Here is a 25,334-nt window from a genome sequence, read left to right as displayed (position 1 = left end):
ATCTTTTGAGCCTTGCTTCAGAAGCCGCCACTTCCTGAGGCCTGACCAGTGCCAGCTCAACAGATGGCTTTCTAGGTCACTGCGCCTAAGTTATGGAACTCTCTCCCCTGGGATGTCTGTTCCCTCCCTTCTACCACAGTCTTCTGCTAGCAGGTGAAGACTTTCTGTTTCATTTGGCATTTCCTCAACAACCCTTTCCTTCCTGCCCTGTTTTAATTCCTCTCCTTGAGATTTACAGACCGATTTTAATGTTGGTTCTAAACTGGGTTTAGGATATACTTTTATAATGTTTTGTTTTTAATTGCTAGCTGCCTGGGTGGCCTTGATCAGGCAGGAAGGCAGGATATAAATTTTGTAAATAATAAATAAAAGCTAAAAATCCACAACTGCTTTAATTTGACATGGGGAGGGGAGCGGAAGAGAAAACAGCAACACTAGCATGGATTCTTAGGATTCCCAAGAAATATCTGCAACGTTAAGCAACAGAGCTTCTCTCCCCCTCCCCTTCTAGTCGTGGTAAATGAAAAGAAATTGAGAGGAGGGGTCTCTCGTTCTTGCACCATTCAGGTAATCAACATTTTTGTAAAGGCAGCAGGTTGAACTTGGTGTGCCGTCAAAGTACACCTTTTTACCTCCTAGCTAAACAAAAGTCATCCCACTAACAAACAAAAGAAATTGGACCAGCACAGATGTCCCTGTGCAGCTAAGCTTAATTTTGCCTTCATTTGCCTCATCAATACAGTAGCATAAAAAGCTGCCCATCAAAAAAAAATGTTTGTGCCCTTGGCTAAAGGCCCCCTGATGAGGCAGAGCCATTAGAGTAAAAGCAGTTTTAGCCTTTTGTACATAGCAGGGTTTTTTCTGTGTCCCAGTCCTACTAGCAAAAGCCCAAAGAGAGATTCTTTTGAGGGCAGATCATTGGAAACACTCCTTGTGCCACTGAGATCTTGGACTACATACATCTTATTATTGCAACTCCTTCCGTAAGACACACATGAAGCAGCTTTCTACTGAAATCAGGCCCTTGGTCCGTCAAAGTCAGACTTGTGTACTCGGACATGCAGCAGGTCTCCAGGGACTGGGGCAGAGATCTTTCACATCACCTACTACCTACCTCAGGGGTAGTCAAACTGCGGCCCTCCAGATGTCCGTGGACTACAATTCCCAGGAGCCCCTGCCAGCATTCGCTGGCAGGGGCTCCTGGGAATTGTAGTCCACGGACATCTGGAGGGCCACAGTTTGACTACCCCTGACCTACCTGAACTCAAATACTTTGGCCACCTCATGAGAAGGAAGGACTCCCTGGAGAAGAGCCTAATGCTGGGAGCAATCGAGGGCAAAAGAAGAAGGGGATGACAGAGAAGGAGGTGGCTGGATGGAGCCACTGAAGCAGTAGGTGCAAACTTAAATGGACTCCGGGGAATGGTGGAGGACAGGAAGGCCTGGAGGATCGTTGTCCATGGGGTTGCAATGGGTTGGACACGACTTCACACCTAACAACAACAGCACTACCTACCTGATCTTTTCAACTAGAGATGCCCAGTACTGAACCTGGGACCTTCTATATTCTAAACAGGTACTCCATCATAGCTGGTCCCTTCCCACAAGACTATTTTTCCTAAAGGACAAGATGACAGTCATGAATCTACCCAGGGTTTATCTCAGTGCCCCAGTATCTCATTGCTATGTCTGCCGAGTACCATGTGCAATATAACCCATTGTATAAACACAGTTATTACCTTGTGCTTGACAAGTTCTGTTCCTGTAGCTGTGATGTTATGGGGGCTTTTTTAATTTAAAAAAGAATAATAGTCTTCTCCCAAGCCATGCCAGTAGCTCAGGATTACCAGCTCTGGCAGTCAGCTGCTCTCCAGGGTGGACTCTCAGGCAGGTGACGAACGGAGGACTGAGCCAAGACCCTTCCATGTGCAAAGCAGGTGGCTGCACCACCGCTCAGCTAAGGGGCCTTCCACCGCTGTTAAACTCTGACAGCACCGTGGCCGACTAAGCTCCATTCCAAAAATGCAGCCCAATAAGGCTAGAAGCTCTCATTTCAATTTTGAGGAGGTTAGGTTTGAACCACTGCCCGACCTCTGATGAGCAAGGGCTCAATGTTCATTCCCCTACTGAAATGGGGGTCACATAATGGTGGCTCAAGCTCTACACTATGCCTCTTCTTAACATTTCAGAACACAGAGCCCTCATTCTACAATCAGGCTGCCAGGTAGAAACTTTATTTTCCAGTGCCTCCCAAATTGCCAATGACAATTTGAAAGTCAATTTGAGCAATTCCAACTGGCCGCCTGCCTGTCACAAAGGCGCTCTAAGAGCCAGAAGATAGCAAACCGAAGGCTAAAGCGCTTGGCTGGCATGGTTGGTCACTTCTGCTTCTTATATGTGTTTTTTATGATCCAGTACAAGATCTATACTGCTTTTAACTTGATTTTTAGCCTGGTTTTATCCAATTACAATGCTTTATGCTGTCTCTTCCTAAAGCTGTAAAGCTACTCTTTTTAATTGTTGTTTTCAATTTATTGTCGTAAGCTGCCTTAGACATGGTTTCACATGAAGTATGGGACATAAATGCCTTAAATACATAAAGTAAGGTCACAAACAGCACAAGAGGGCCCCTGCCATTTCTTCACAACTTTATGTCCTCCGGCAGATCAGAGCTCAAGCAAGGGGGGGGGGGGAGCTGCTGGGAATTCTGTTTGCCAGGGAGCCCAGAGATTTGTAGATACCTGCTCATCATTACTGAGAAGGTCGGAAGCAGCAAGCCAGATTGAGAAAACAGCCTTTTCCACCATCACTAATTTCTTCTCGGCTACAAGGAAAAAGCCACAAGGGAGATTGGAAATATTCTATGGGAAGGAGAATCCAACCTTTAGGAGCCTGCAAGCACCTTTGGAATTCTGATAGTGTATGGCGGGTGCAGTCACAAAATGGCTGCCACAGGAGACAGAGCCAGCTACAAAATGGCTGCCACAGAAGGCAGAGCCAGCCACAAAATGGCTGCCATAGGAAGCAGAGCCAGCCACAAAATGGCTGCTACAGTTTACAGTGAGGCACACAGTGAATAAGAAGAAAAAGTTGGTTCTTATATACCACTTCTTTCTACTAGGAGTCTCAAAGTGGCTTCCCTTAACTCTCCCCACAGCAGACACCCTGTGAGGTAGGTGAGGCTGAGAGAGTCCCAATAGGACTGCTCGGTCAGAACTGCTTTATCTGTGCTGTGATTTGCTCAAGGTCACTCAGCTGGCTGCATGTGGAGGAGGAGCGGGGAATCAACCCCGGTTGGTGCTCCTCACCACTACACCAAGCTGGCTCTCCTTGTGCTGTGGAGACAGCTGCTGCCAAAGCAATATTCTTTAAAACCTGCACTGCCAATCAAGACTTCAGTGTTCAAATTTAAACCCTGTTGAGCAAAAGCACCTCATGGACTCCACCCACTTGCTAAAAACACATGAAGGGCATCAGGAATGGTGTCGGGAGGCACCGTGGCGCCCACAACGACCACACTGTGGACCCATAGGGTACATGCTTAGGTTCTCTGCAGCAATGGGAAAGGACTCTGACAAGCCAACAGTTCACATGGACTTGAGCATCTGACACCACACTACGAAACCCTTCACAGTATACAAGGGCTCATATGGAAAAGGTTGTACAAAGGGATGATGGTGGGGAAATACTTGGATATCATGTATTTTTAAAGTCCTGATTTGGAGACGGGACAATACTCGGCACCCTAAATAATACCCCCTTAGTGCCATCACCACCCAGTTCAAGCATGGGAGTTTTGATGTCACACATTCCCTCTCCTCGCGCAGCGTACTGAGAAATTCCCCCCCCCCACGCATATACACACCATAAGAGCGGGATTATCTTTGGTGTACCAGAACACTGCATCTCCTAGATTGCTTTTCCTTTTGTGAAACCACACAACCTGCCTGGTTTCTATTATTAAAAAGGGATGTTTACTCAAAAGTTGTAACATTATTGTTAGATAGCATGTAGAAGCAGTTTGTATCAGCGCAAGATGGATGTCGCTTACTTATAGCGCTTTAGTATGAGCCATAAAGCATTACAATGAAAGGCACTCAGGCACAGCAAATCTTGTTAAATGCATTTTGATAACAGCAGAAAAAGGCATCCGTCGCTTTCCCGACGGCTGCTGCAGCAACACATTTCACAGTTAATACTAAACAGATCTCATTGAACACAATCAGGCTAAGTATTGGATTTCAGCACATTGTTTATCTGAGCATGCAATTCCTCCGACACTTTTTCACATCAAGTAGATGACCGTCACAAAGTGTGTGTGTGTGTGGGGGGGGGGAGGGACCTACACAACTCATTTTGTTTCAGATTTTCCATGTTCCCTTTATTGCCCTGGTGTCTTGAAGCCAACAAAACATTTCTACTACTCCTTCTTACTGTACATAGTGGATATTCCATTATTGCCTCCTTCAGCAGCAAAATTTTATCCAAACGGTGCCAAATCAAGAGCCTCTACAATCATGATGTTATGACATGCATATCTTTTAAAAGTGTGCTTTCTGCTTAATGAACTGAGATTAGTGTACAAGGTCTGAATGCAACCAGAACCCTCAACCTCTAGATGGGCAGCCATGTTAGTCTGCAGCAGTAGAAACAGTCAAGGGTCTGGTAGCACTTTAAAGGCTACCAACGTTTCCAGCATGGTAGGAATCACCGGCTCACACCCTGTCTTTGCTACTGGACTCTCGCTCTTTTGCATTTCAACATTTAAGTGGGGTTCCAGTCGCAAATGTAACACAGTTTGTTCCTGAGATTTCAAAACCAAATGGCAGATGCAATTCAGACAGCCCTGCATTGAGATGGAGTCTCATTAAGACACAAGAATGAGCGCTCACCACGTCTGAGAGCTCATCTGTAGATGAACAACACTTGTACTGGCAGTTAACCTTTCCAAAACACATGCAAATAATTATGGCCTTCACTTCCGTGGCCCTAAACTGTGTACACAGGATATTTTCACAAAATTTAACACACTATTGCTTTTGTTTCCTCCATTTAACCACTCAAACATTTCACGGAAGCATCTTCCTGGGACAGAGAAGGTAAATGGTACTGCAGGATAAATCCCTGTGCAAGTTTAATTAAAACTACAATAATGTATTATCGTTGGGTGCTTACCAATTGCTACATGCCCAAAAGAAGCAAGAACACCTATTAATAATGGCTCTTTTAATCTGGCAAATTAGAAGGCTCAATAACGAGTTAAGAGAAGTGCTTGACAGATCTTTTCGCGCTGAAAGATTAGTTTCTACAAATTATAATTGCCTCGGTTTAAGTAGCTTAGGAGCTATTCTTCTGCGTGGTTGTTTTTCTATGTTGTTCGCCTGAAATTCGTATGAATCTGCCTGCAACACTCTACTTACAGTAGAAAATGCAAAGTAAAAGCTCTCTTAATTAGTAGCTTCTGGATTGATAGCCAAGAGTTGTTGAGATGGGCAGCAGTGCCAGGAGGAAAGGGCAAAGTTGCTCATCGTGGCCTAAACCAGCAAAACACAAGCTGGACATTAAGCGCCAGGTGCTTCATGGAATTTAATTAGGGGAGCAGAGGTATGCTTGTATGCATCTGAAGGAGGAAATGTTGTACTGGAACAACAACAAAAAAGAGCCAGGTTAATATTTCAGATGTGATGCCATCCAATAAATAAAACAAAACCCACTGCTATGTCATCCATGACAAAACAATTCTGTGCAATCACAGCTTTATCCCACAGGTTATGATATCCTTTGAAGCTAGAAAAGTCTTTGTTCTAAGCCTACAAAACCAAAAAGCCAGCCTCCAACAAAGTAAACAAAGCCTTTTTTCAGAGGGGAAAGGACTGAACTTCCCTTCTTCTGGGGAAGAAAAAGTATTTTAAAGCAGGGCAGTGAAGGTTAAAGGAACAGCAGTTTAGTATGCACAATCTTTCAGCCTTGCCTGCAAGAGAGTAAGGAGAGGACCAGGGAAATTAAGTCAATTACCTCTACCGTGCCTTAGTAAAATGCTAGTCAAGTTACTTCTAAGAGGAATTTCACTCTGACAGAAGATGCAACATTAATGCCCCCCAAAAGAGAGAAAACACAATTTCCGTGATGGTCAAAAGTGCCATCAAGTGCAACCAACTTATGGCCATCCCAAAAGGTTTTCAAGTCAAGAGATTATCAGAGGCGGTTTTGCCATTGCATGCCTCTGTGTAGCAAGCCTGGACTTCCTTGGTGGCCTCCATCCAAGTACTAGCTGGGGACAACCCTTCTTAGCCTCCAAGATCTTGATATCATACCTTCTTCTAAATCAGCTATCTGTGAATCATGCCTAACTGAGCCAGAACAATTCTGCAGAGCCTGCAAAAGGGAGCTCTTCCGCCAGGCATTTGGCTGTGGTTGACTGAATCTAAGGCCATCTACCTGCCCCCCTGAACCCCTTACCGTAAAGCGGACACCTTGAGCTCACCAACCACGGGACTGCTGAAATGTGGAGGTTGTTAATTAGTGTTCTCTTTGTTGTTATGGTTACTATTGTTATTCATCGGGAATGTTTCCCGAGTTATACTGTATTGTTCCTATTTACCTATGTGTTGTGTAAACCGCCCTGAGCCTTAGGGGAGGGTGGTATATAAATAAATACAAATAAATAAATATACATATTTTTTAAAAATCTGATCACAGTACTATCAATAACACCAAGAACAAAGTGACAGGAGAAAGGGGAGGAGAAACACAGCAATAATAACACCCGTAGTGCGTGCTGTACAAGTCTATTCATAGCACACACAATAGAGGTTTGATTTGACAGTTTAACTGGACTTTGTTTATATAGGCTGGACATACAGTGTTGGCAATTGGAGAGTGAGTGACCTTTAACAGCAAACATTCCATCTTTCCGATACAAAGATAGAGAAAGCAGAAATGGGAAAAGCAATCTCCGTCCATCTGTGCAGCTGGAAATCCCACACTTATGGGGTCACTCCATCCATGCCTTGACCTTTGCCAAAAGCTCGAAAATGAAGTCCAGGGTCACGCGAACAAATCAATTACTTCCAGATATGTACTGTGGAACATGAAGTTCCCCCTTTGGAAGCTTATCAAGAAGGATTCAATGAGATAGCAACAACAAAAAATTCAGCCAGCTGAGAACTTGCTAGCTGCTCCCATCTTCCCCCTGAAATATTCAAACCGAAAAACAATTGATGCTTTTGGGGGTATGCTCCCAACGTCATATGGGAACGCGAATCGGCAGAATGTGTGCCCTAAATTCATTTCAGAATTAAGAACTATGAAAGCCCTGGAAGGAGGGGAAACCTGGAAAAGTCTGAGAACAAAGAACAATTTCCCCCCTTTTCTGCTCCAGGGGATACCTTTTCATTTTTTTTTCCAAATACGTTATTGACGAGATCAATGCTGTCAATAGTTAATTTTAACCTGCCGTCTGAATGTTTTCCAGTGTTTTCTCCATTCCTGCTTTCTAGACTGCCAAGTAAGTCAACCTGTCACTAAACCCCACTTGAGTATATTTGCAATTTTGCCTGTTATGCTCTGTCATGGCAGTTCTGCTTATTTGGACAGGGCATTGGAGGGTGGACCACCCGGCAAATGGGCAAGATCAATAGCTACCCATACAATGGTCTCTGTTGGGAACCATCTCCTTCCTAAGATGCATGCCCAAATAAATGCCATTTGGGGCCTCTCCCCCTTCAAGGGCTTTTGTATCCCCTACATATTTGTGCAACGTTAGAAAGGAACTTCCCACAATAAAGAACAAAGAGCTGTGGCAGAGACCCAAATAACCATTCTGGATTCCTTCACATACAGGGTAAACAAACAGCAGTTGTTAGCACAGTTCAGGGATTGTCATACTGTGGTCCTCCAGATGTCTCTGGCAAGGGCTCATGGGAATTGTAGTCCATGGACATCTGGAGGGCCGCAGTATGACTACCCCCTTAGATTGAGGATACACGCTGACAACCAGTTCCAAATACAATACACTGCTCCACCATGCACTGCAGCTATGAAAAACTGACAACCGGCCTTTGGAATAAGAGAAGGGAGGTGTCAAGGATGGAAGTTTGCTCGTAGTCAAACGTCCTCTCTCAGAGATGGCTCCAAACACTTTTACCTTGGTTGCTTTGTAATAAGGCTATTCTGTAAAGCAGCCAAGCTCTTCCTTTTTTAAAAAGTTCCTACGACTAAGCATCTCCTTGAGATGTCAGACTTCTGTACGCCCTCTGGCACCAACTACCCTTTTTGAAGTCTGCAAAGGTTCAGAAGACCGGATCGAAGAAGGCAGAGACATCAAAGAGTCAAGGCCCATTTCCCAGTGATTGAGAGGGACTCATTGCTCAGAAAAATAGAAGAAATGCTGGAAGGCCATCTTGATGACAGACGAATCAGAAAGGTCTAAATTCATGGGGAAATCTAATCACTGCAAAAGCCACATAAGTACCATGTGGTGCAACAGAGAGCACTTTGCTGACTGTGCCATTTCTGGCTACTAATCCTTTGAAATTTCAGGCTCTCTCCAGAGCAGTCTTCGTAATATAGCAGTTGCTACCCATCCTGCAAGAATCTTACAGGGCTGCCTGTAGCTTCTCTACCAGGGGAGAGCAAGTTTGAGAATTACGGGTTGCCTCTCAGAATGAGCAAAACGAAACACATGCAGTTAACCCCACAGGGCTCTCATCTCAGAAGATGTTAAAAGGCTTATTTGCAGAACAAGCTCAATTGACTTGGAGAGAAAAAATTCAAATATGCTGAAAGAACTGCTGGTACGGAAAACTTCTCTGAACATCTCAGCTGAGGAGAGGCACCTGGACAACCTGAGTGGAAGCAGAGCCTGACAGGCCACTATCTTCCAATTACATGCTGATTTTTTTAAGGTAACTCATTAACAACAGTCACAACACCTGGAACCAAGCAATTTTATGAGGCAAAAAAAAGGTTAAGGAGGGCACACAATGTTAGCAAGGTGACTGTTACAGTCTCCTGGGAGTTTTAGATTTCCAGAGACCTCAAAAGAAATTGGGGAGAAGCCTGCCCATTCAACTCCTCTTTTTTTATTTATTTAAAGCATTAGCCACAGAACTCAAGACTGCTTACAATAAAACATTATAAGAATCATGATTAAAAACAACTATTATAAATAAAGTCACAGTTTTGCCTTTCCAGGTTGTGGTTTAATTATAAGATTCCCTTCCACAACTCAACACTCCTTGAAACTGTTCTTCTCAAAACTTCCAGCCATTACCTTTTTTTTCTTTTACAAGAAGTCACTGCAAAAAAAAAAGAAAAAACAGGCACAATTTTGATGCAAGAGCATCATGCTGCCACAAATGTTTTCAGCGCAGGTAACGCAGGCGAGTTGTGCTTTACAGATGCCTCAATAATGATTAACATGAGGCACATATGCGCCTTGTGAGACTGTCAACACTCGGAAAGAACGGTGCAAGCTGCCATCTGGCACAGAGCTGAGGGGTCAGAGCAAGAGAGCCCAAGGTTACCAAAACAACCAAGAGCTATCCAAGCACAGTTCAGCAAAAAGTCGGGGTCACAGCCAGGAAGTCAGGGGTCACCTCTACACTGAGAGAGATAATCTGGAGTCACAAGCAACAGGCTGAGCAACACCACGAAGAAGTCCAGAGACAGCATGAGCGTAGAGGGGCAAGGAGGGGGACAGAGAGATTTAAAACTTCCACAGTTTCTGGAAGGAAGGGGGGATACATTTTTTCCTGAGGGAAAAAGGGAAATATATTCAAATCTAAACTTATTTTTACCAAACACAGCATGGCTTGTTAACTGTTGCCAAATCATACACATTTTTTTAAGTAAACATATCCTTGACAATATGTTGCATATGTTTACAACACACATAGGAATTATTCTGTAATGCTGTAGATCAGACGTGTCGACCTCATCCGTTACAAGGGCCAGGCCTGACATAAATGTCACTTCCTCAAGCTGGCCCACGTGTACCACATAAAATATAATGCCAGGAATGGGAGATATAAACTTTATAAAAAGGACACAGGCAAGTCCAATTAAGAATACTATTTTTCACTCAAAACACAAACATGCTTAAAACATGAACACGCTTATAGTATTTCCTTACAACATTTCCCTGATATCCACCCTTCCACATCCACTGCCCATTACGCATTAGCACTGGGAGAGTACACAAGGACATAATGCGCAGACTCCATCATCTGGCAATAACAGGGAAGACCACAGAGAAGAGCTCTGGATGGACTAATTCCAGCCCGCAGGCTGTATGCTCGACACCCCTGCTGTAAACTGTCCTACATCACATCTTTCAGGTTCCACATATAAAGGCAGTTTAAGCATTCCAGGAGGAAAGATATGGCATAGGGGTGGGGGGATAACACTTTCCAGTTTTTCTATTAGACTGGAAACACTCGGGGGGGGGGGGGGATTCTGATTTTCCCAAGGTCTTCAAACCTCTAGACAGGAATTGGGAATGTAGATATTCACATCCTAATAGTATCCTGCTAGGATATTCCTCAAGACAACTGGTTCAGTTTTGCCTCTTTCTAATTTTTATCTTTGCCCTTCGTCTGAAAACCTCTGGGTGATTTTCCTAATTTTATCCCCAAGCCATATTAGAAAGAAAAGAGAGACTGCTCCTAAATGCCCTAAGTGAGTGAACGCAAGAAGGCTCAACTACCCTCTCCAGTGAAAATGCAATGCCTGCACTTGAGTTGCTCAGAGCAAGGCAGCACCCGAGGACTCTAGCTGCTCCAAAGCCATCAGCCTACCCTCCTGCTCTCCGAACACCAAGCAAACCGAAAAATCTAGTTAAATGTAAAGAGAAGACATTTTGATGAAAAACTGCAGATCAAAGCAACGATTAAAAGGGGGGAAGAAAGAACATCAGGCATAGAGAGAAACAACAGAAAGAAATTCAAGTGTCAAAGCTGTAAAGAGGAAAAATGCCTTTTAAAAAAGAGAGACAGAGAGAGAGCTGGAATACAAAAGAGTTAAATGGAAGCAAGGAGAAATACTATTTCTTTTAAAGTCTAAAAAGAAAGGGCTGAAACACGTGGAATTTATTTTTTATACACATTTATTGGCTGCCTCTCTTGAGCCCACAGGTCACCAATACAAAATGCCCACTTCTAAGGTTGGCTCTTTCAAAGCGGCTTGGGTTAATGGCATTCCAATTCACATTTGTAGCCTTCCTTCCTTCCTTCCTTCCTTCCTTCCTTCCTTCCTTCCTTCCTTCCTTCCTTCCTTCCTTCCTTCCTTCCTTCCTTCCTTCGGAAGCAAGTTCTGACCAACAAAAGATGATACCTGAATGCTGTTACAGCTCTAAGGTGCCATTAGAATACTGTTTTCTTTTACTTTTGAAATGGCCTGCCTGAGAAGGTCAGGAAGGCTTCCACACGTCTGCCATGCCGTAAAACAGAATGATTGAAGAAGGTGTGCCTGTAAAGGGAATGGTTGACGTATAATGGGATTGAAGTGGTGCTTATAAAGGAAACAAGATAGTTTCTAGCACACCTTATTGTACATACTATCTTGCTGCATGTTTTTCTCTGTTTTTGTAATTAGGGGGGACATGGTCCTGTCTCCTGTCATGTCTGATTTTTTGTTGTTGTATTTTCTAACTTTTGTGATTCTCATTTTTCTTTATTAAAATACATTCTACCCCATCTTTCCTGTTTGCTTAAGGTAGTCGTGCTCGATTGTTTTGTTGGTTGGCTGCCTCACACTATTTGACTGCATGCTCTTGCTCTCTATAATCTGTCTCGAGTCTCAGTGAGAAAGGTGGGCTATAAATAAAATACTTTTGCCAGAAGATTTGAAAGATAGGTTTAAACCCAAGTACTGCATGCCCTTTTCTCTAACCCAGACAATCCAGGAGTGGAGAGAGACTCCAGGGAAACAAAGCTGACAGCTTGTCACTGATGCGAGGGCGCTATCTTCACTAGAATCAAGCAGATACATTAAAAGCACACCAATCTGATGGAGGCTCTCCATCCAGAGCAAATATTAGCCTTGAATTAGGTCTGCTGCTTTTATACCTGCTTGTTGACCAGTTCAAGGAATGCTATTAGAAGAGCTCTGGATTCTAGCTAAACCAGTTTCTGATGTAGCTTGTTTTAAAAACAAAGGACGGTTCTTCACACACACACACATATATATATACACGCACCCACATGCATTTTTAATCACACTACACAAGAAAGCAAAACTTCCATAAGCCCTTTGTAAACTCTCATCTATTAAAAAAGGATTCTTAATCACCATGCCTTGGTATTCTTAATATATTTGAACGCCCAATGTTTCTTGGAAGGAATCAAAACCTTTCTCCCACTTGATCTCAACAATTAGCGTTTTGGAATATAAGAGATCATAGCTGGCTCCTTCCCAGTGACAAAACTACTACAAATCAAGTGAAGGCATTGAGGGCAGCCATGTCAGTCTGCAAGAAGAGCCTGATTGGAGGCTAGTAGCACCTGAGAGACCAACAAGAGTTTCAGGGTAGAAACTACTGAAGACTCAAAGCTGCCTTCATTAGCCAGGGTACTAGAAATGGATTCCTTTTTTCTTAGTCAGAAAGTGGGGCAGGAGTTGTAAAGAAATGCTTGTAAAAGATACAATGGGAAAGAAGCTGGGTCAAGGAAGAAATACACAGAGAGAAGGGAACTGTGAGCCATTAAAGTTATTATCCAAGCAGATAACAAGTTAGAGATCTTTTGTGTGATGTTGTTATCCTCACCCCCAGCCCAGTTTATGAGGATAATCATCAACTGTCTTCTAGGCATTTCAAAGCAAAAATGCCAGGTGTTTTCCATCACCCTTACCCGAAAGAACTCACAACTAATTTGATACAATCTCATAACACTAAATCAGTCCCATTTCCTAAAGCCTGAAAAACAGATGAGTCACAGAGGTCACCTCTACAGGAAGAAAGGAACAAAGTATGTCATCAAAATTATACTTGAAAGTGAGTTTCCTACTCTCCCTCCCCCCAAAAAAGAAAAAAAAATGGGGGAAAGGAATCTTTTAAAACTCAAATAGCAAATTTGCAGACAATGAAGGGCTGAGTCCATCAGGAGAAGACCTCAACACTTCCATGCTAAAGCACATCTTTTGCCCTTGGAAGACTGCAGGTTCCATCCCTGGCATCTCCGATTTTAAAATTCTCATGACTTAACCTACTTCACAGGGCTGCTGTGAGGATTAAATGGAGGATCCTCATTATGGGGGAACAGTGGTATAAAAATGAATTAAACTAAGATTGATTTCAAATACATTTCAATCTCCTTGAACCTTGACCGGCTCAAATGATCCTTGGTGTTAGAAGTCTGTGTTTCAAGAGCACTGTATTCTGTCATGCCCATGCAAACCCCACCAAGACCAGCATGTTTGTTTTGCCATTATGTGCTGCCTTCCTGCAGGAAAGATGCCAACAGAACTGCCTATTAGTTCTGCTTCCTCTATCAGAAAGGTTATCCCCCTATTTCCCAGGCATGTCTCTCCCCTCCTGGTCAAGGGGGAATCCACTTGAAAACAGGTGGCAATTTCTTCAGCAGAATCCTGAGGAACAGTGTAACCTTTTGTTGGTTGCTAGGAGTCCCAAAAAGCTTACAACAATCTGCACATGCCAGCAATCCTACTTAATGAGCAATTCCACAAATAATCAATTACAAGAAGAGGGGTTGTGACACTGGTGGAAAGAACAAAATCACTGAACCCTGTAGGAACAGGACCACACTCCCTAGCAGCAGAATGGCACGGGCCAAGTTCTAGGAGCTGCAGACAACTGGCTGGCAGCTCTTACCTGTGCCCCAAGGGGGTCTTGTTTCTCAAAAAGTAACTCTCCCTCCCCACTATGCACCGCCGCTGCTGTCTCCTCTGCCAGCTAAAGCATAGAATGCTTTTTAAATTGCTCTAACACAGCATGAACAGCAACAGAGGCTCTGGCAGAGCCCTGGCAGCATTAAGTACTTCCCACTTGCTTATCTTTTCCCTTTGTGCAGAGGAGGCTGCATTGGAGGTGCACAGAGAGAACAGAGTTCTGCCAAAACCTCTGTTGTTATTAATGCAGAGGGGCTGAAAGCTGAAGAGCCCTTTGCCTCCATCCCCGCTTGCAAGGGAACGCATCAAGGCGAGGAGGCAAGGAAACACACATTCCCCCTCCACAGGATGCATCGTCCTGATCGCAGACACGCAGCAGGCCGACAAAGGTAGTAAACTGGCCATCAGGGTTTGTCACAATGCCAAGCCAAAGTCCAAATGCCAGATGATGCAAACTCACCTCAAGGGGAAATCCAAGCGAAGAGTTCTAGAACACAGGCCAGGGTTCAAAACAAGGGCATCGGTTCAGAATGTTGGCTGCTTTTAAATATCATGCTCTGCACCTGCCGACCTCCTTGGCCCTGCTTCTGCAAACACTCCTCTTCATTACTGATGTGGAGCTGGTGCTGTACTGCCAACCTGGCACTACGCCTTCTGTCTTGCAGCTCCCTCCTTGTCTTCCTCCTATGCTGTTCCCTAGGTTCTAGTGACTGGGGAGGTAAACTGGCTGGCAGATGATTCTCTGTCATCAACTCAGTGGCAAGGGGCTATTATACCATTGCTTGGCCTTGGCTGAGGATCTATGTCTGGCTCCTCAGAGCCTCTGTCATTGGCTGTGGTTCTAGGTCAGGTCTGCTGACGGCCTATTCTTCAGAGGAGTCCTCTTCAACACTCTGCTCTGCTGAAGCTGGCTGGCCCACGACGTGCATCTTCTCCCATGGCACTAAGAACCTCTCCTCCTCTTCTCAAGCTTGGACCTCAATAGGAAAGTTGGCCTTATGCTGAGATTTAAAAGCCACCCGAGCACTCCCAAAGCTAAAGGCACCATCAGAGAGAAGGTACACCTTACTGATAGCAAGCAGAAAACCAACAACCCAGGCCAACCCAGAATTATGCCACCCTCCCTCCTGGCATCAAGCCAGGAATACTAATCCTTCAACGCTTGGTCAAACCAAAACAAGGCTCTCATTAACACACACACATACACTGCTGTTACCAGGGCTAGAAGGGCTTGCTTGTTTTATTGCAAAACACTAAGTGAAGTACCAGACTCTTCTCTTTTTTTGTGGTGGGGGGGGGGTGTTTAAATCAAGTTACAGAGATCAAGTGAACTTGCTATTGCATTCATCAGTTTCGAGTCTCAAAGGAGAAGGGCAAACTGAATTCTGTCCCCCAAAGCACTTTGTCCCAAACATTAGTGCAAATGGCCATCTGCGTCCACAATCCGTGAGGCAGTTTTGAAGGGGGTGCAGAATAAAGCCCAAATCAATTTAGGCTGCAACACTGCATGTGTCTCCCTGCCCCATTCTCTTTGTACTCAAACTCACTCTCTGCTCAGGCGTGCTTTAATTTCTCTTATCATCGACAAACATTTAGCGGCACTTTCAAATTTGCACATGGAGCAAGCAGCTCGTGACAGCAATTAACCCAACTTCTACTCACCAACTATGTCACTGAAGACCTCCCAAAATAAAGAGGGTGTACTGAAGACCTCCCGAAATAAAGAGTGTGTACCTTATGCCTCTCCATATATAATGACAATGAACAAAGGCCCCACCAGCCCCACAGTATACTTTGAGATCCCAATTAACAGCAACCCTAGAAAAGGCAGTTAAGAACTTATAAAACGTACATGGTCTGCCCTCAAGCAGTACTATACATTAGCACTACAGCACAAAGCCTACCGTGTGGTAGAGCAAGACAGAAGAAGCAGGACGACAGCCAGGAGAAAGGCACATCTCCCTGGGGAGGCATGCGACACACAGCCAAGATAAGATTCAGGTGGGTAGATTCAGGTCCAGTCATACCCTCTCTCAAGGAGCTCAGGGGGGCAGACTCTGTTCCCACACACACATTTTACTAAACTAGGATTTATTAGTCTTGGCCAAGTACTTTAACCTCCCATAGCCTGTAATCCAGCAGTATAAGTTTTGAAGGCTCAGAGGCTATCCTGCAAAGTATGGAAGATCCACACTGAAAAGACCAATACACTTAATGAGAGAGCTTCCAATTTGCACAAAAAGGTGATATGATGAAGCTACAACCTCTAAACTGCCCCTTAACCCAGAGGAGGATGGGTCTGTGCCCATTCCTACAGAAGACAGATATTGGGAGTCAGAGTTGAGCCTCTGTACTGAAGTAAAAAAGCCAACAAGAAAGATTAATCTAAATCTGCCAAAGACTTGTTGAAGCTAGCCACTGCAACACCCACTACAGGTCTCAGTTTATTAAAAAAGAAACTCAACACATATTTGCATAAATTCCCCCACTGTTTCTTGGTCAATGTACCCCTTATACTGGCAACTCAATGAGTTAAGCACCCATCTAAAAAGCAAGCTAAAGAGTGTGAGCACCACAAAAAACAAAAAGGGATTGTGAACTCAAAGCCAAGTGAATCTGGTTACTAGAGCAGCACAGACGGAATTTCATTACGAGGAGATTAGCTAATATTTGTCATAAACTGCCAAGGGCCTGAGAAGCAACAACATGCAGTTGAAGAAGTGCCAAGAATGTTCAGAAGTTAAGCAGTATGATGGGATGTAAAAGCTAGTGAAGTAGAAGGCCAGGGTTTTTTTTCATCCTCAAGTTTTCTACAAGAGAAGGGAAGAAGATACACCCATGATTAACCAGCCAGTTTTCGGATTCCACCTTGCATACCATGTGGAAACTGGGATTTCTGCAGAGATACCCGAGCTAGATAAACTTTGGCCAGATCCAGCTAGAACACATGCTCAGGATGACTAATTCTGCCTTGCCTGTGGCAAGGTCCTATAAACACTGGACCATACGGAGTCTCACAAGAGACTGCACATTAACAATGACAGCAAATCACAAAGGCTTGATGGTTCAATTTCACTTTGTAGTTCTTCAGCCAACCACACAATAGAAGCTGTTTTGGATCTAAACATCAAAATATTTGGATTCATGTTCAGGCAGGAGGTCCTAGGAGGCAGGCTATTTCTCTGTTCACCCTTCTTTGGAGGGCTAGTGGGATAAAATCAAGGTAGCACATCTACCCCATATCTTTATGGTAGGGCAGAAGAAGCAGCCATATTGCAAGCCAGAACTGACATCTGAATAGGAAAATATACACCACGAATTGTAAATCCAATACATTTCATGGGGAGAAAAAAGGACAAAGCCTGTGTGGTCCACAGCAATATAAACTTGGGAACTATGACTGGAGTTCCAGATCTACTGTACATATCACTTGAACAGGTCGCTCCCTTGTCTTCCATAAAATGGGAATAACTACTTCACAGAGGGAAAATAAATGCAGAAGATGGAGCACTGGCTGAGTCAGAAGTGCTATATAAATAACAAGTGGTTATTTAGAACTTGTTCAAACCTCTATACCATTCCAATCTCACAATCATGACTATGCACAAACACATTTCTGCACCTATATGCTGCCTTAATCTCATCATCCTACATTCTCATAATTAGCCTCTTACAACATGTCATTGTTAGCTCACAATCTCCTTCTATACCCCACTTCCACCAGGAGAGATCACTGTAACAACTACAAATAGAAACAAAAGAGAGGGAAATTATTTCCTTGCACTGGCCTGAAGAGTTCTGGGTCCTGGGGGAGAGAGTGACAGAAGACCAGCATTTACTATTTGCACAAACCAAAGCAGCAACAGGAAAAGCCAATCTTAGGAAAGGGGAAAAGAATTAAAAGGTAATAATCAATGTTGTTGTGTTTTTGGCTTCTTTATAGATGGCCTCTCACCTAGCAAAGATAGAGGTTCTGAGCAGTGCTTCACATCTTATTGGGGGGTGGGAAGAGAGGGAGACAGAGAGAGACTGTGTGTCTTATAAGCAAAGCATGGTCCCAAATTTCAAAGTGAACAATGATATTACACCCTGGGCATTGTGTGTACATCTCCCTCTCTTCTCTTCAATCAAAACCAGCAAGCAAATTAGCAAAGTCACGACAGGTCATTTAAAAAATACCTGTATGCAATCCTGGAAATTAAATTACAGGGCAAACTCCTAAAGAAAAAGTTTCTTGCTTTTATCAACAGATTTCTTAATAACTCCATGGATACATTTTATTATTTGCCCCAGGCTTCAGGTTCTCCACATTTTACAAAAACTACATATACATAAAGGCACAATAACAAACCTGTAATATATGACAGACAACACATTTTGCATTATATTAAAGCATTTTATTTACATTCTAACTCTCCAAGTTGTTGGGTTTTTTAACTTCAGTAAACCATTAGTTTATTATACAACATGCTACTTCGTAGGGATTTTTTAAATTTAAAAACACATAACTAATTCCATCAGTGATCTACAATCCCATCCTATCCATATTTATAGAAAAATCTCTTCTTCCACTATGCTGAATGAGCTTTACTAGCCACAATTTACCAGTAGGACTTTCTATGGAATAAATATGCACAGGACTACTCTGTTAGTTTCATTATATGTCAGCTAAATAGATCAGAAACTTAACAAAAAAAACCTGTAAGGTTGCACAGTCAACCATTCACAAGCGAGGAGTCAGCTAAGTCAGTCAGTACATTAAAAGCAACAGCGAGGCTGTGTTTAAAAATAAACCAAGCTGAACCACATGCTTGAATGAATGAATGAATCATATTGTTTCCTTACTGCTAGCTTCTACAAAAGTTATCGTTTTCAGGAGCTAAACCTGTGATTTCTCCTTTTCTTTTTTATCTCTCCTATTATCTTTACAACCATTAAAAGGAGAGAGGGAGAAGAGGGGAAAAAAGAGCAAAAAGTAAATATATATACACAACAGAGAACCCACAGATATTTCCCAATCTACCCTTCCTTATCTAGAGGATTCTTTCACAAGCTTCTTACACATACACAGGGGTCATTTACTCCCAACAGTTCAGATGCAGGTTTTCCTAAAAGAGACAAACCAGAGGGGGAGTCTACTCAGGTAAGTTTGAAAACTTCATACTCTAGCCAACGAGTTTCTCCTTGCCCCTTCAACCCCACAAGCCAATTATTTCCAAAACAACCTTCTAAAGTATTCTTAGATTTACAATATTGTACTGTATTTTCCATCCACCCTGCAAAAAAGCCCTAAGTCATAAATCTAGCCAGAGGTCAACAGCATCAGTAGGGACAGAAGAAAAGCCAATATAAACAAGCCAACATTTTAAACTTTGTTGGGGAATGCATCCACAGGGGCTCCTAGGATTTATTCAAGAGGCATCAGAGGAAAAGCCTTGATTCCAATTCATAACAAAAAAACAGGATTTCTTTCATGCATTCCACAGAATTGGGAGGAGGGTCTGAACACCAAATTTAAGAGATCTACACATGCTCATGACAGCAGCACATAAAAACAACCCCCAGCCTCAATTTCCTGCCCTACTCTTTGTTTTTGTGAAGTCACCAGGCCGGTTGATTAAAGGGTCCCTTTCCCCTCCCCACCTCAAAGAGAATACAGAAACCCTATTGACACTCCTCACCCCTTCCTGCATAAACCAAGAGGCAAAAAGGAAGAAAAAGACTCTCCCCCCCAAAAAAAACCCCACTAATAACCCACAGAATAAATAAAAGCCAACAACTTCCTTACTTACCTTCCCTGAGGAATTACACCATCAGTAGGGTTTGTCTGGTGATACTGGGAGGTGGGGAAATCCCAAAGGAGTCTAAAAGAAGGGGGGGGATGGGAGAGAGAGAATATGGAAAGGGAGAGGTCTAATACATATATATATGAACGATGAGTTGAGGAGGGGAGAAACAGAGGGGGAAAGGACTACGGGCGATCCAAGCAAGCCCGAGAGATAAAGATATGAGTGGAGGAGGGGCTTCTATTATGAATGAAAGCGACTTGGGGAGGAATACAAAAACTGGCTCAATGGGATTGTTTGATGCTCGCGGAGTTAAGGTTTCCCAGCATTTCAATACGGGGAAGCATTTAAAGAAAGAGGAGGGGAGGTCAGGCTGGGAGCTTGTTGGGGGAGGAGACAATGTGCTCAGGGGAAGAAAAGGGGGGGATTCAGGAGGAGGAGGAGGCGGCAGGCAGAGGGAGGAAGCGATAAAGGGGTTGGGTGAGCATTAGAGGAGGGGAGGGCTAATCCAGCCAGAATTCAACGCACTGCCCCCTCTTTCTCTCTCTGTGGGGAGCTACATATGCAGAAGGGGGCGAGGGGCGGCAGAGCCACGCGCCAGCAGCAGCAGTAGGGATGAGGAGGAGGGGGGCGGTGATGGTCGTAATAATAATAATAATAATAAGCAGCCACAGCTCCTGCTTCGCCTTCTTCTTCTTCTTCTTCCTCCTCCTCCTGCTCCTCCTCCTCACACAACCAAAGAGACACCCAGCAACCACCCCCCAGACAGGCCAATGTCGCCACATGCCAACATCGCGCTTCCTTATTGGCTCCAAACCCGGTGCGGGCGAGGGGGAGAGACCTCATGACCCCGGCAAAGGAGCTGGAGCCAATCAGGGAGGAGGACAGAAGTGTGTGGCTTCCCCCCCCGCCCCTCTCCCTCCCTTCTTCAAAAGGAGGGTGATAAGAAAGAGACAGGGTAGGGAGGCGGGCTGTGATTGGGCGGGAGAAGGAGGCGCGAGGGAGAGGGGGTGGGCGGAGGGTCGTCATGGCTGCGCTGTCCTCGCGGCCGCGGCGGTTGGCGCGCTTGGCTCCTGAGGGGAGGGGGCGCCTCACAGGCAACCCCCCCCCACCCTCGTTCATATAGGATGCATGAGGGAAATTATATATACATATAGGAGGATTTCTTATATATGAAAGGAAGCCTCGGGGGGAAATTGCACATATAGGAAAATGCCATGGATTTTTTTCATAAATAAAATTTAATAATTTCAATAATTACATATATAGGAAGATGTCAGACAGATAGATGAAAGGAGGCCTCTGAGGAAAATTATATATAGGAAAAGTTAATGTATTATTATTGGACTTATTACCCACTGTTCCAGCAATGTGTGTGTATTTATATTTATATATATACACACACATATGAAAGAAAGTTTCTGAGGGAAATTACATATATAGGAAAATTATTTTTATATATGGGAAAATTCATATATATATATGTGTGTGTGTGTGTGTGTGTGTGTGTGTGTGTGTGTGTGAATATATTTTTCATATATATATTTCATATATATGAAAGTTTGAGGAATACATATATAGGGACATTATATATATATTATATGATATATATTTTTGTATTGTTCCCTGTTCTATGTAAACTGCCCTGAGCCTCAGGGGAAGATGGTATATAAATAAAATATATATTTTTATTTTCCGCCTCTGAGGAAAACTATACATAAATTCCTTTCCTCCAATCCAAGTATTCATCCTATTCAGTTTCTAGCATCTGTGTGATTTCACGCCCTGCAAACCCCCATACAGGCAGCCAAGAATGATTAAAATGTCAGACTAGACGGGGGGAGACCCAGATTCGAATCCCCCACTGCCTTTGTAAAAGGTCCTATGCAAAATGGGTGTCAGAATCCATTTCCCACTCCCAAGTGGGCATAACGTGAAGCTGCCTTGCACTGAATCCAACCCCTGGCCCATGCTGGGAGGGTATATTGCTATGCTGTCCACCGTCCCAAGCAGCTGTTTTATCAGGAGAAAAACAAATATTTTTGATAAATAAACCAGGCATGTTGTCTGGAGATCTCCAGCCCCTACCTAGAGGATGGCAACCATACTCTGCCAGTGGCTTGGTCAAGATGAATAATCTCCACCAGACAGTGCAAAATCTGGAACGATCCTAGGTATTTTTATACGGCACAGGCAGTAAGCAAAAAAACCTTACTTCAAGCAGTTGATTAGTCACATTTGTCCCAGTATTAACTGCTTAAGTCTATATAAGCACACATACAACACACACGCAGAAGAAGGCACAAGAGAATTTGAGTCCAAGAGCACCTTTAAGACCAACAAAGCTTTATTCAAGGCGTGAGCTTTCGAATGCAGCAGAAGGCCATGCTACTGAGGAGCACAACCATTTCTGTTCCCCACTCGAGACCAAAGAAGGGAAATCAAAGCAGCCCGTTCGTCCCATCCAATTAAATCAAAAAGCCCATCAAAAATGCGTTCCACAATCAGGAAATTGCAACTCAGGCTTCCCATCATGATGGATGAGTCACGCCCTTTCCTCAGCATGCCGTAAAAAGCGGAATGAAAGGCTAATTAAACAGGCAAATGTCAATATGGTGATTAGCTTACCGTATCGTATGCTATTCTGATTGGCTTTTCTACCGATGACCTTCTGCCACGCCCTAGCAATTTGGACTGAAACGCCCTTCTCCCCCCCTTTCTTGATGATGTCTTTTTTGTAACTCGGTTATCAACATGCTTGCTTACGGACAAATAATTTAAAATTCCATTGCGATAACATCCTTTTTAGATGCCTCCCCCACACCCAATCCCATCTAAAGCGGTGTGTATCTGTATGGAGCCGCCACCTCCCCTAGGGGCTCTTTAGACAATCAGTTCATCCTGGAATAACAGCCCTCCAACGCATCTCACCCTGTGATTTATCTACACAATGAATTTGCGGTCCAACTGAGTTTAGTCAGCAACCAATGGGGAAAACCCAAGGCACTCGGACTCCCTCCCCCCTTTTGCAATGCCTCTGCTTTGTCTAGCTGGCAAGCCAAGATTAAACCAGTAAATATGCCCCCCTGCAGCATGGAAACACCAAGCATGGTCAAAGCTTTTGTGGTTGAACATTCCTGTTAAAACTTTTAAAAATGCAAGAGGTCTGCCACAGGGAAAATATGGCAACTTGAGTCTAAGGTGGGTGATGATTATTTTGGCCATATGTACATGTATTTCAGCAGCTTGTTGCTGAGACACAAAACAGACCAGGCAGAGAATGTGTCTATGTCCTCCTCCTGAGCAGCTGGGAACCTTCCTTCATCTTGACCCATGGAGTATGTTTTTGTTTCCTGCAGCACTGAGTATAAACACCTGTGCCAAATGGACAAACGCTTAATGCGTCTGAGGAAGTGAGCTCTGAGTCAACCAAAATGGGGGTGAACTCTTTTGCTAGGGTGCCCCAGGCTCTTATTTTGCTGCCACAAACTGAGCTGAGGGTCGCCACCTCTTCCTCCTGCACACACTATTCTCACACCATGAAACCGCTAGGTCAGAACACTTGGCTCAAGGCTTCTTAATGATCTTTCCTGGATATGCAGGGATTTGAATCCAGGTCTCACTGAAGTCCCGCATTCAGCACCTTCCCCAGAGTACAAATCCAAGAAATCAGACTGTGTGCAACACGATGCCAATTAATGAAATAGGCCATGATAATTTTTCAAAGGAATAGCTGTCCCTCCCCCTTCAATCCCAGCTCCTACAAAGGAAGGAGTTATGAAAGCATCTCTGTAGACCACCAGGGGATATAAAGCAGAAGTTCCCAAACTACAAAGGATACGGAGAGAGGAGCAGACAAAATTTCTACAAGACATTCCTGCTATTCTGTGAGAAGCAGAGGGTTAACCTTGCGGTCACCAAAACTACAATGCTAGCTCCGGTTATTCTGCAGAGTTTCTGGCCATGACAGCTGCTTCCCTCCTGACTTCCTTCCATGTCTGTTTTCAAAATCTCCCATCTCTGACCTCTTAGTCATGTCCATTTGTAATTGGCACTCCAGGTTTCTTAAACACCCAGCAGTGGGGAGGCGATTGCTAGTGGTTGCAGAGCATGGGGATGTTTCCTCAGACTGAGAAGGGCGCTTAAGCCTGATTCTTGCTTTTTCTACACTTTTAAGCGAGTGGAATGCATTACTGGCACAGGCAGAGTCATCTATGTATCATTTTGCAGGGTTTAAAAGCAAATCTCTGGCCCAAAGTGTCCACGGCCAAACAAATACAAGGGAGATAACAAGAGAAGGTAGGGAATCAACAGGAGAAGAATATGCATCAACTTGCATTGACTGCATTCAGGATTAATTTCAGTCTGATGGTGAATAAGGGACTGTGGGATATCTTGCTGAGAAGAGGTAGATTTTTGAGGAGATTCCAAAGGCAGGAGATGCAACAGAGCTTGTGTAAGCAGCAGGCCTTTATCCGAATGAGGGCAGTGAAGCAAGAGGAGGGCAGGACAGGGAGTATATGGGGATAAGAAGGCAAAGATAAGATTGCCACAAAATTCTCTAAGGTGGCATCTCCCTAATTACACACCTATAGATCAAAAGTGAGTTTCTGCACAGGATCTCTGCAGCCATCTCTCACAGCATATGCTGCTCCTCTACATGAAGCCCCTCCCCCCAAAAATTGACCTGCAAACCTATCACCCCGATTTCCCACTATACTAATGATGCAATATAGATTTGAAATTGCTGACATGTTTTGCATAATCATGGTTGCTCATTCTAGGCAATAAAGGCCAAACGTTGCACAAGCCTGGGATAGGACGCTCCTCCCTTGCCTGCCAGGAATCTTGGCGCAAGACTCAGCCGGCTCCCACCCCACCTACCCTCACGGTCATCACGGCAGGGACTTGCATCCAAGAACCAGGCACTTGCATCAAAACAAATCGCTGAGGGGCATCCAGGATCCAAAATTGTGCACACAAAGTCTAGACTTGTACGTTTACCTATGTTGCCTGCTTCTGCTTAACGAAGGAAAGTTCACAGTTCTTGCCCTGAAGATCTCACAGCCATGTCGTTTCTGGAGAAGAAACACCACCCTTCTTGAGAGATAATAAAATCAGAGTCCAGCAGCACCTTTAAGACCAACAAAGATTTATTCAAGCGTGAGCTTTCTTTGCATTCACTCAAAAGCTCCCGCCTTGAATAAATCTTTGTTGGTCTTTCAAGGGTGCTACTGAACTCTGATTTTATTGTACTACTTCAGACCTACACGGCTACTCATTTGAATCTCTTCTTTAGAGATAAATGCCAGATGACTATGGAAGAATGTACTTTGTGGCTCAGTTGAGATCATTTTAGAGGTTGTTTATTTCAGAGGAAAAGGTTTGAGCCTTTTGTTTGCTGGCCTTATTCAGTTTTTTAAAGGTAAAACTGTAAGGGCTGTTATGTCCCCCATAGTCCACATGGGGGCACCACCACAATCCTCACCAGCGTCAGATTGTGGTCACTGTGCATCGATGTCATGATTACGTGGTTTGTGAACGCCCAATGTGGGTAAGGACATCCAGTGCTGAAACATCATATAGTCTGGATTCAAGGCCTCTGGACACTAAAGCATTCTATATGCCGTTTACTTTAACATTTTGATGCAATTCCATAGAGCAGCCAAAGCAAAACTTCATGCTGAGTTCATTTGCAGC

General features: G+C 43.9%; 1 protein-coding gene across 2 annotated transcripts in view; it reads right to left on the bottom strand.

Annotated features, from left to right (window-relative positions):
• The window catches only part of RERE (arginine-glutamic acid dipeptide repeats), a 220,896-nt gene extending 200,508 nt beyond the window's left edge, over positions 1-20,388 (bottom strand). For both annotated transcript variants that reach the window (XM_077312430.1, XM_077312429.1), the window contains exon 1: positions 19,641-20,388. The gene's annotated coding sequence lies outside the window, so the exon portion shown is untranslated. The remainder of the gene's footprint in view (positions 1-19,640) is intronic.
• Between the last annotated feature and the right edge of the window lie 4,946 nt (positions 20,389-25,334).

The sequence above is a fragment of the Paroedura picta genome, chromosome 15 (genome assembly GCF_049243985.1).
Source record: "Paroedura picta isolate Pp20150507F chromosome 15, Ppicta_v3.0, whole genome shotgun sequence".
Taxonomy (NCBI): domain Eukaryota; kingdom Metazoa; phylum Chordata; class Lepidosauria; order Squamata; family Gekkonidae; genus Paroedura; species Paroedura picta.
This window is presented reverse-complemented; position numbering and strand designations above follow the sequence as displayed.